The 12,962-nt window shown below is 36.1% G+C and overlaps 1 long non-coding RNA gene across 1 annotated transcript in view; it reads right to left on the reverse strand.

The window, feature by feature from the left end:
* Positions 1-12,962, reverse strand: part of LOC140329296 (uncharacterized) — a 163,530-nt gene that overhangs the window by 6,883 nt on the left and 143,685 nt on the right. The window lies entirely within an intron of this gene.

Below are 12,962 nucleotides of genomic sequence, written 5' to 3' on the forward strand. Positions count from 1 at the left end.
CGGCTTCTTGTTTCAGAGAGCACCCGGCGCTGGAAGGAGAACGACGCGGGACGATCAGCGGGACCAGGTAAGAAGCCGGCCGGCATCTTACTGGTCCCGCTGGTATAGGAGACGGCACCCGACGCTGGAGGATGACGCTGGAACACGGACCCGACGCTGGATGAGCACAGTGGGACCAGGTAAGTGAGATTTTAATATAGAGAGAAAAGTACGGGGTTAACGATATTTGCAACTTTTTTTTGCACGGAAAAGTACGGGCTTAACGGTTGGGAGGTTAATAATGGTGTTATTTGTAAACATCAGCTTTCAAAAATGCCTATAGTATGTTTGGTTTGCCCATTACTTTTTGTGCCAGTCACACTGGTTACAGGACATGTAGAGAAGGTTCCCTAAAGCTTAGTAATGCTTTTGAAGGGAAAACAATACATTTCCATATGCATATGTTGTAAGTATGATTAGTACACTGCCTTGCAAGTACAGTAACTGTAGACAACTAATGCAACAAAAACAAACACAGCAAATAGTGGCTTTGATTTTTTCCTATGTTCTCTTTTTTATTTATGTTTCTGTCTCCTTCTGCTTAATCACACACATTTCTTGTCTAGCCTACTAGCCCCCCATGCGTGTAAAGAAAAACTTGAATAATAACAAAAAAAAGTAATAAAATTCAGCCGCCAAAGAAATGCAAAGAGTGCTGGTTGCCTTGGTACACTAATAAGGACAATATACTTTCCTTGTTTGCCGTTCTGTTTTTTTGCATGCCTTGTGCATTATTGACTTACTTAGGTCAATTAGGGTGGCTTTATGCAGGGTCAGTTTTCTCACTTCTTACTCACAGGAGGTAACATAGGCAAAAAGCAGCTTTTCCTTGCATAGTTATTGGTTTCACGTTTCTCCCCATTATCAGTAGAAATATAACCATATTAAAAAAAATATTTACATCATGTGGATAATTTACAAAAGCTGTAGAGGCAATGTAGGTGTATCTTTGCCTTGGATATTGTATATTCATGTTGAAAAGTGAATGTTAGGGATGTGCAAGGAAAGGAAAAAAACTTTATTTGTACTAGTACATATTTGTGTATTTTATGTGAACATGGACTAACTTATTTCAGTCTATATACTTTCCAAGGTAACATTGATTACCACGATTACTTGAACCATCTTTATTTCTTTAGTAAATCAAATCAAGTAGTACAAAATACTAATCAAGTTTAAGACCAGTAAAGCCAGGTTCACAATGAACTGAATAATGAGGAGCTTTAAAAAGCAGTCCATATTATGGCAGCCATCTGCCCTCCAATCAACCACTTCTTTTTGTAAATGCAATAGAAATAAGTAATCATCCACAGTTTAAACAGTATAATGAAAGTAGCACTAAGTAGCAGTCCCTGTTGAACCTGCTACTACAAAGTTGGTATATGGGGGGTCAGCTTCTTACCCTCCCTCCAAGAGGAACTCCCCTTTCGATGCTTCCCTAGTAACTGCTGCCTCTCCAGTCCTTATGGGGTAGTGCAGAGGGTAGTGCAGAGGCGGAGTAAAAGTATATCACCTCCCCTTAGGTCTTCTTTGTCCACGCCGACACCAACTGTCACTTTTCTGCTCCTAAAACTTTTGTGAGTCGTGTGACACTATTATATTATTGACACAATTTAGAGTCTCACAACTCACCATGTGTGGTACTCTAATAGTACTCCATCTAAAGCTCTAGATCTGTAAAGGAGTGTTAGCATTTCCTGGGTGTTCATTTTCTGCACAAGGTTGTATAGCAAGTGATATATGCAGTTAGGATTTGAATGCTAATGCAAAATGTGTATTCGAGAGATATGTGTATCATAAAATAAAGAAAAAGAAAGAGGACAAGAAAATGAAAATATATTTAATTATGTGAAGCTGGGACTGAAATAATGATATTAATATCTTCTCTGGCAGAGCAGCGTTTTGTAGGAGCAGCAATAAAATGTATAAATTAAACTGAAACAAAGCAATTAACAGTTCACAAAACATTAACAGTTTGCAGAATTGTATGTAGTGTAAGGCCAAAAGGGAATGGAAACAAAAATATTCTTCACAAATAAATCCTGATTTCATTATACAGTTCATTTTTTTTTAAAGGAGCTGTAAATGATATTGGCCACCTGTACTGTGTTCATTTCTATACAATCTTATTTTTCTATTCCCTGATGATGCTAATTCCTTAAAATGTCCCTAGGTTTCTGCATCCGTTAAGACAAAACCTATCAGGTAAGTCTTGGTTATCTGGAGTTGCACATGCATATGCTCATGAAAAACTGAAAACACATTAACAAATGAATGCAGTTTAGTTTTGTTTGATGGTATATGGGCATATATGTAAGAAAACACATCTTGAAATTCTAAAAAAAGTTCTTCTTTCTGAATCATCTAGACTTATGCTATGTACACTTGTTGTTGATATGAATGATCGTCCTCGTCTCAGGAGAAGATCTGATATGTGTACAGCAATGCCCTGATGTCTTTCTTTAATCCACTATGGAGGATTGCTGAGCGGCTGACTGGGAATGAGCGCTGTTCACTTCAATAGAGAGAGCACAGCAGGGTGCAGCTCGTTGTCCCCTTTCCTGTATTTATATAACAGAACAGCACCATGTGTAAAGCACTAACAGGAGACAATCACAAATGAGTCTTACAGCTACAATCCTCTGACATCCATCAAATGTCTATTTGGGGCTTTACCCAGTCTGTACGGTCCCAATACCCACCCAGCCAATACCAAGTAAAATTACTTCTAGCTGCAGACAGTGATATTGCAAACATGATTTGTGAATAAGTCGGGTAAATTAGGAAAAATAAAGAGGTGACACTATACTGAGGGTCACATCTAACTCATTTCAGAAAAGCATTAAAGCACTTTAATCATTTACATTATCCACTGTATTTATGATAATATTTTGAATAGACAGTTGGCCCAGGGACAGAAAAAAATATTTAAATGGTTCCACCCACTATAAATGAGAAATAAACTATGGTACTTCTTTTTAGGATTGATACTGCAAGTGAAACATGTAGGTACATTTTCATTTGCTTTATTGTGTTTCATGCTTTTTTTGGGGGGTTTTTAAGGGTTTGACACTTTTTACCCCCCTTGCCATAACCTCTCTGGTTATACTTTTTCCTCTCCAGTTCTGCAAATGCACATCATTAATGTATACAGATAATTATAGCATCGATTTAGTTTCTGGGAAAGTCTACTTTGCTTAAAGTTTTTTTTTTTATTATGTTCCATGGTGTTTAGGGATATTTCAGACCCATTGTTAATGGCAGCATTTTGCCACAGACCTAACCACGGGCCCAACTGTGATTGGGAGAGTTTGGGAATTATTTTTGCAGATGGTTGCAGCAGATCATGATGCAGTTTCAGAATGCATCGAGTTAATTTTGGGCTGTGCAGTTGCTTTAGCAAGAAACCTGGCTGCAACCACAAGCATGTGCAAATGTGTTACCTGTGGCGCAGTTTGCAGCTCCCAGGTGCACAGCAGCAGTTTGCTGTGCAAACCAGGAAGCAGCCAACCACGTGGTATGAAAGGGGACTTAGGATATGAGAAAAAAATGGTGCAGCATTATGTGTTAAAACAGTACTTTGCCATATTGTCGACTGATTAGGCAAAAACATTGGGCCTGATTTATTAAAGCTCTCCAAAGCTGGAGAAGATACACTTTCATTAGTGAAGCTGGGTGATCCAGCAAACCTGGAATGGAATTTTTCAAGTCATTTGCTATTTACTAGCACATGCTTTCAATCCTGGACCAGATGCATTCCTGGATCACACAATTTTACTGATGAAAGTGTATCTTCTTCTTCTGTATTTACAATTAATTTTTGGGCAGAATCAAAGTGAATCAGGCAAAGCTTTTTTGTTTTCTTGATTTGATTAAATAAACTTGTAAAATTATTCATAATTCTGGTTTACTATCAAGTGGATGGGACATTAAATACTTGTACTTATTTCAAAGGCTCAGTTTACAATATCATATAGCACAGTGTATGTGTGGCATTAAAAAGAGAGAGAGTTACTTAAAAATGATCGAAGAAACACAAGCTAAACGATGGGGTCTATTTATAAAGCCGAGCATCTGACAGCAACCAAACATTCTATGGTGGAGAATCTTGCAGATCCATGTGTGTTTTTTACCTTCATTCTCCATCAGCCTTTTTAGAAATAGGTCAATGTTTTGAACAATTTTTTTAAGAAAAGTCCCTGAAAACACATTAGGAGCATACAAACTCCACTCACATAGTGTTCTTGGTGGTAATCGATCCTACAAATTTCTAGAGCAGCAAAGCAAAAGATTTCCTGGGAGAATTTGTTTCTATATATAAATCAAATTTGATTTCAATATAGATTTCCTGCTACACTTCCTGCTACAAATGAAAATACATGGGGGAAAACTGCAATAATTTAATTTATATAGTGCTGGCAATGATTCCTAAATCTGTTGTGCACATTAGAATGCATTGTTGAGTACACATAGTTCATGTTTTACAGTACAAAGTAAGTCTTTGATTTGTAAATTTGGCATGGGTTCTTGTTTATAAAAACATGTTGAACTAAAAAAAAATTATAATATCTAAATATTAAATGTGACGTGAAATGTTTTGACGTTAAATGAGTGGTTTGAATTGCATAATTTATCTCTGTATGATCAGAAATGCGTTATCTGCCATACCGCACATATGGGACAGTAAGGGTATAGCCAGAAAAATCATAGGCAATGGCTACCTTTTTTATTGGCTGTGCTTGGCAGGTGAGATTTTGTAAGTCAATCTATGAAAGCTATAATGGAAAAGGATCTGAAGGCTTTATTAAAAGGTGTCTTCTTTAAATATAGCTAAATGCAACCACCTCTCTTTTGTTTTATGGTGTTTGGTTCTTTTGGGGGGTGTCAAAATGGACCATTAGGGATGTGACAGTAGATCCAGATTAGGATTGTTGCAATAGAAAAATTCAAAATCTTAACAGTTAAAGTACATCAATGTATATAGGCACATAGATTCACCCCTGCATAGGAAGCCTTTATTGTATTGTATTGTTAATTGTGATTAAGCAGATTGTCCAATAATGTAAATAGGCATTATAGTTCACAAACAGGTAATGGCCTGGATAAAACATTTTTTGAACAAAAATCACTGTCCACCATCTTGGATTCTTCTTCAAGCTGGTTCTAACCACAAGGGTCTTTTATCAGCCTTCAAGGCCAACCTGTGTTTATCTTTTAGGGTCATCATGTTGACGGTTTCTGTTGCAGGTGCAAACAATCAAACAAAGCAGTAACTATTCTTATAAATTTAAGCTTATAGCATTCTTTTATAACTTATATACAGAACCCCTAAATGTTATATACAGAACCCCTAAATGTTTATCTCAATAAACTGAATAGATGTCCTGTTCTACTTATATATTAGTACAGGTAGTCCCCAGGTAACATACGAGACAGGGACTGTGGGTTTGTTCTTAAGTTGAATTTGTATGTAAGTCGGAACAGGTACATTATTTTAACAAATGCAATTAGGACAGATGTTTGTCTCAACCAATTATTAGGCAGTATGGTGTCAGTTACTGTATAAAATCCTCACTGTGAGTTAATCACAAACAAAGCAAAAAAGACTTGGAGCCTAGACATTCATTAACTTCCGGAGCAAGCTGTGCTTTGATATACAAAAAGAAACAACTGCAGAGTTTGTCGTGGTCATTAAAGAGTTACAAGAGGTTGCAGAACATTAAAACACTTCTTCTGTAAATCATGTAAACCACCTCCTCTCCCTCGTCTAGCCTCTGTCCTGCACACGAATAAGAATGTAGGTCAGATGTCCCTAACTCGGAGACTACCTGTATATTATTAATATGTATATATATATATCTTTTGTATAGGGTGGTGGAACCCGTACAAAATAGCCTACTTGTACTTGTACCTAGGACTCTTCAGTATCTGAATTCATCTTTGACCAGGGCTGTCCAGCTCCAGGGCTACAAACAGGCCATGATTTCATTAGAAATATTAATTTTCTGACTTTTTGTTAACCACACTCGACTAAATTTCCTGCGGTCTGTTGGAGAAATACTAAAAGTTTCTGCTTGTTCTGGGTTTGTTGGACAGCTCTATCCTAGTCCATGAAAAGTGAACAATAATAGCCAGCTTGTTTCAGGCCACTGGATCTCAAAACTGCACTGTTTGGCCAAGTATGCAAAGAGTCTCTAAATAAATTAAGTTCAGTTGCACAAAATCAAGTCCATTACACATGGTTTGATGAGTTTACTATGGGGGAACATGAGTGGCCAGCATATAGCTTTGAACTAATATAGGATAACATACAAGATTGTATTAAAGCAGCAAATGGATCATCTTCAGCGTGAGAAGCAGAAAGTCTATCTGAGAAGATGCAGCTAGGGATACGTGTAAAAATGTGATATTATTTTAAAGAAAATATGCTGGAGAAAAACATTTCCATCACCTTGCGCTGTTTTGGAATTTTCTTTGGAAGCGTTGCTGGGCAACTGAAGCCTCATGCTATTTGTAGACAAAATTACACTTTAAGTACACAATGCATCTTGGTTAAAGAGCCGGATTAAATACAGTAGCTGCTGCCATGCTTATGGTAAAACCTAAATGCTTTATTAGTTGCAGCAGCAGCACCTGTTTACATTTATAAAGCAGTGGATTTGACATTTAGAACATATTTGCTCTCACTGGTGGTGAATCTTCCAGATCCATGTGTTTTAAATGAAAAAGACTAATTCTCCACCAGAACTCAGGCATAGATATGGACAGAAAGCTAAATATTCCCCAAAAAATACTAGCTAATGTTAAAAAAAAGGAAAAGTTTTAGATATATTTTGTGTAACAATATCATTATTCATTCCAAAAGCCGCACACAAGAGATTAGCAATCACACCATATATATAGCCATATCGGCAGATCCATGTCCTGTTACACTATGTTCAAGGTCTATTGGCTTCAACCAAAGAAATTGTCAGTAATAATAGTTTTTTTATAAAGAAAAGAGAATCTTGCCATTAACATGTATGATACACTTGCAAACCCCAAGTCCCGGACACACCTACTATGAGGGTAACTATAGGCTATCACTGTTGATCCCAACTTTTTGAGAACTATAGTTGCCCAGCCATCATGTTGTCCTAATGTTATCAGCATTTTCTATGACACTGACCTAAACCTTGAAGTTTGTAGATTAGAAGATTTGAGGCCTAAGCCTGACTTTCTAACCTGGATTGTTGTCCCAGGTCAGTGACTCAGAGGGCCTTATTTATTAAAGTTCTCTAAAGCTGGTGAAGATAGACCATCATAGGAGAACCTGAGTGATTTAACAAACCTGGAATAATTTGTCATTAGTTGGCAAATGTTTTTAATCCAGTTTTGCTGGATCACCCAGATTCTCCGATGATAGTCTATCTTCATCAGTCTAGGAGATCTTTAATAAATCAGACCTAGAATGTACTAAACTCAAAGACAACCAGGAAACAATAGGATTCCTTTATTAGTTATGGATGCTTATCAGTATTACCAATATTTAAGATTACTAAAACAGTTTGTACCTTTGTAGGTGCTGGTTTATACACATATTTATCCAAGTCCCCTTTAGAGCAATACCATAAAGGTCCTTATGTAAAGCAAATCTATTCTTTTGTCATGCAGAACACAGTAACCAGCTTGATTTATTGACTCTTCTAATCAGTATATATAATCTTTCACACTGTTCAACAGCTGGTAATTTAAAGAAGAACCTAGAATTTAAAACAAAATGTGAGCTCTTTATTGCAGAGGAGACGAGCTATGTCACTTCTAAAATATTAAAAAAAAATGTACCTGCCTGTTTGCAATTGTAGATTTGGTTCCACTATAATTTTATATGTTAATACCCGGCAATTCCCAGTTAAGGATAAGCATATGACTCAGTCCATGTGTGGGCCATGGGCCAATCACTAAGCCAGTCACAGTAAGACAGTTTTTAACTTTTTAGATATTTTATATGAATGGAATGTGGATGTCTTAAAGTCCAACATGCATGGAAAAGGAATATCATCATAATCAAATGTTACTTTCATCCTAAAATATTCTCCCTACCTATGAGACATGGTCATACTTACGGACCAATTGTCCTATTGTCTTTATATCTTTGTAGAGGTTAATATAAATAACTGCAGTAATGAGAAAATCCTAAAACTATACACAATTTTGCATGCATTGTAAAATACTAACAAAAAATACATTTTGAGCTAGATAAATATTAAAATCTTCTTACTTCCACTGGCTATGTATTCTAGTTGACTTGGATTTAGGGTAATTCTGATATGGACTTGAAGCCTCCTTGTCTTATAAATCCCTCCTATTTTAGATGCACCAGGATCTGCTACTGGTATCCAATTGTCGTACATACAGTATCAATAATTTACCCAGGCACAGGGCCAGTTAGAACTAACCAGAGTCACTTATGCTTTAATTGGATTTAAAAATTGGCAATGTAACCATGTGTACCCATTTTAGGTTACCAGGATGCGGCAGCGATACATGCAAACGATACATGCAAACCTAGGGTTTGACTTTCCATAGCCGAAGACTTCCCTGAATTATAACTTTACAGACCCCACAAGGGGGACAAACTAAATACATTTATACATTTTGTAAAAGGTATATCCATAGTGGGCTTTTTATTGGAGACAGCGCATGATTTTGGAAAAAAATATTTTCGAAGCCCATCGAAATCTAAAAGTAAAAATGTGTTCTTTTGCAGTTTACTAGTTCTAGTTGTGCTTGCTACACTGGATTTCCTTTCTCTGGATTTTGTTCTTTTTATTTTTACCTGGAGATTCTGTTTGTATTATCCTATTAAAGATGACAATGCTCACACACCCTACTGCATTAGGACAAAATACAGGACAAAGCTACTAAAAACTCCCCCTTCCCCTTTTGTCCATATCATAAATGCACAGACAGAGAGCGTAGGTAGTTATCAGCTGCCAAGATTTCTGGGAAGATCAATAGTTACTTGAAGTATTTCTCACAATGATCAAACAATTGTGACAAAAAGCATTTTTAAAAGTACATTTAACAGACCAAAAAGAATCAAATAATATACCGATACATTCATTGCTAGGGATTACATCAACTCTGCCCAAAGTATATTTTGAGACATGCAATGTTTATTAGGATCTGTTCATAGTAAATAGACTTTTCATTTTGACCGATGTTGACCATGACTGACAGCTTAAATCATCACATTTAATTTAAATACATGAACCTTCATTTCTAACGCTTTTAGTTTTAGCTCTTGGTATCCTATAATTATATATCAGATTCAATAACTGCTGACACATATAAAATCTAATAATCATGAGCGCTGAAATCATCATTTTCACACTGCTATCAATTTATTAAAATAGATGTACCTTATGCACCAATGCCATTTTAATCTTAATTTGTAGTGTCAAAACGAATCCATTACATGGCAAGTGACAAGAAATCTATATTTTCCCACTTGAAGGTCCAATAGGCTCTCATTTAAGTTTTAACTTAGCACAGACTTAGAGGCAACTTTTAACTGCTGTAAAACTTTCATTACAGTTTAATGTCTGAACATAATTTAAGTATTATAAGTGATATAAATGATCATTATAAGCCAAGCAGAATTATGGTACGAACTGAAAAATGAAGGACAGTGAAAAAATAGAGGGTGCATCCATAAAAGAGAGCATGGGTGTGTTTTGCATGCACCAACTCTAATCTAGCTTCAGCACAAGTATGTCATAATAACCATAAAAAACAGGTACTATTTTATTATACCATATAGATTTCCGATTATTGCTTTTTTTTTTTTTTTCTTCTTTTTTCATCTTCCTTTTTCTGTAGACACAAAGATCAAGGTTTCTAACTGCTGATTGGTTTACTGGATCGGAGCATTTAGGTGTGTGTTAACACAGTGCCAAGCAAGGTGCATACAATTTGTACATTTGGTGCATATTAGATTTAGTAATAGCTGCCTGATGATGGGATGTGAAACAAATTCAGCATGCCAAGGGATAGAGCTCCCACATATACCTTGGCATGCTGCATTTGTTTCACATCCCATAATCAGGCAGCTACTTCTGTATCTGATATCCCCCTCATTACATCTTTGGTGGGGCTCACCAGTTCATATAATAATCACTAAATTGTGGACCATTACATGACAATGTTCCGCTAACACGCAATTACCCCTGGGGAAGTCTACATCGGGCGAAATGCGTTGGGTAACAAGGTCATACATGCGTGATTCACTAACGTGTTTTCACTGAAACGGAATTGATGGGACTTTTTGCTAGTCCACCTATTGTATATATTGAATAGGTGCAATATATCTAGTGGCAGCCTAATGGCCAATGATTTACTGATCTCTGTAACGCTGTGAGATCCATACAATGTTTGATGTGTATTGTGTTTTGAGACTTTAATATTAATACAATACTTTTTTTTGCCAAAAATCCCCTCTATTTGCTTTACTTTGTTTACTTTATTGTTTGTGGTTGGCAAAACCCTAAAAGGGTAAAAGGGTTTACCTATCCTCTAGCAACTCCACTATTACACCATTATAGCCTTTTTATTTTAGAATAGCTCCTAGCTCTGTAAATAGATCAATGCCCATAGTCTGGCCACATTTAAACTATAAACCCAATCAGGAGACCATTGTGTGCCCACTGTATGTCACATCAGCACTCTGACCTCCTTAATGAAACATGGGAGGGTGCCAAAAATAATCTGCAATTTGCATACTTATCTGGGGTCAAAAAGAAGGACATGAGCCAGCTTTTTTCACTGCAAGATATATATGAGAGTCTTTTGATCACACTGCGTATTTCAATACAACCTGCTTGCATAATACCGTTCCTTTTTAAAGATGCAATGCCAGTCATGTTTTAATATATTTATATTTTTTTTTTAAAGCAATATAGACATTCAATAGTTATTTTATTGTTTTTAGGGATTATCAAAGCAAAAGATATGAATGTATTTTAGGTTTGGAAGCATATGTCACACAAACAGCAGCGGAATCAAGAACACCAAGTACACTGATAGCTAACACAATGACCAAACACAGTAATGTTCCCTTGGGTCCTTCCTATCAGAGGAATGTCACTGGCCACTTAGTGATTAATGCAAGTCACACTGAAAGTGAAAGGTTACACAGAAGATCTCTACATTTGCAATTCAAACAGTAATTCAAGTTATTGCAAAACAAACTGTTCCAATTGTCAGAGTTAAGAACCTCTGTATGAGCCAGAGCTATTCAAATGTTAATAACTACAGAGAGCATTGTCCATACGTTATCTGTTCTGCTTTACCTACTGCAGGGAATACAGAAGTGTATTTTTAGTTTTTAAGATCTATGTAAAAGAAATCAGCCTATTAAAAATAACGTTGTCAATGCACATTAAAGTAAAAAAAAAAGTTTGTTCTTGCACATGTACTGGGATTACAACCATATATGCTCATCATTAACATGGGGGTTCATTAATATTAAAGGCTGTTCACATTATCACGTGGCAAGGGTTCATTCACTTAGCTAATTAAATGAGAACAAGCTTTGCTGACATCAGCCATCCATTCATGTGCAAGGAAAAATCCATTTTTTTTTTCCTTTTTTCCTTGCTCATGATTGGGTATTCTTTGCAAACTGAACTATTACCACTTTCACAAAGGTAGGTGATGTAAGTGAACAGCCTTAATTCCTTTAGTAAATAAGCCCATTATTTTCTACTTTGTGACTTGCAGTGCTACGCAATGACTTTTTACTCTTTTACACATGAATCAAAAATTTGTTTGTCACAAATAACATCACAAATATATTCAATATATAAACAATTTTACAGGAGAGACCTGAAGTTCATCCAGTCAGCACCAAACAATTGTAAACCAAAGCTGCTGAACCTAATAATAAGAGATTTCCCTATTATTCCTAAAATACAAGTTGAGGCACTAACCTATTCATAAGATTTTGAGTCAAATTTGGTGATGCCACTGCTCAAAAACTGCTCAAATTGACCAGCTCCACACAAAACCATTGGTTACAATGGTTGGTCAGCAATGATGAAATACCATCTGCAGGGGACGACAGAAAATACTTCTATGAGATCCAGAATCCAGGAGCTACAACGGTGAGTATAGAAGGTTTATTAGGGTGACCATCACTGAACTTTACCACACCACCACCTCAACTGTAACCACATGTTATAGCTCTCAGTTCACATTCAAGAGTACTTGTAGGCTACATTGACCTAAATTCTAAATGTTTCTAAATGTCCTTAAAGATTCTGTAAGAATCTTTATGCATTTATAAAGACAGCATTACAAGCCTTTTTTTAATGTAATCATGGCTTGCATTTTCAAGTACCTACATTTATGGGAGTTATATGTGTCTATGGACAAACCTGTACATATATCTATTTGCAGACTATTTAGTTTAGGGCCTGTGAACATATAACTATTACTTTATATTGTATCTGTGTATGACATTGATGCATATTAGTACGGGTTGGAAGTTTCTTTTGGATTAAGTGAATATATCATTGTTCTAGGTGCTGGTTACTTAACTCTGGAAGTACAACTTTAATACTTCAAAAAATACATTTGGGACTTTTAAGGCAACATATGTTCAACATTTCTCTTTCCAAAAGAACTTTTTATTATATAATTTAAAACATTTATTTTAATTATTATGACCAAATAATCTTATAGTTTTGTATGTATGTTTTTATAAGTTTATTTGGTCATATTTATTAAAATAAATGTATTAATTATCTGGTAAAAAGTCCTTTTGGAAAGAAAAATGTTGAACATATGGGCCCTGATTCATCAATGAAATCTGCGCTCGCTGGAAGCGCGAAAGTACGCGCGACCAGCGAGCGCGGTTTCCCGCAGTCCGGAGTCGAGTG

The sequence above is a fragment of the Pyxicephalus adspersus genome, chromosome 4, assembly GCF_032062135.1.
Source record: "Pyxicephalus adspersus chromosome 4, UCB_Pads_2.0, whole genome shotgun sequence".
Lineage (NCBI taxonomy): Eukaryota > Metazoa > Chordata > Amphibia > Anura > Pyxicephalidae > Pyxicephalus > Pyxicephalus adspersus.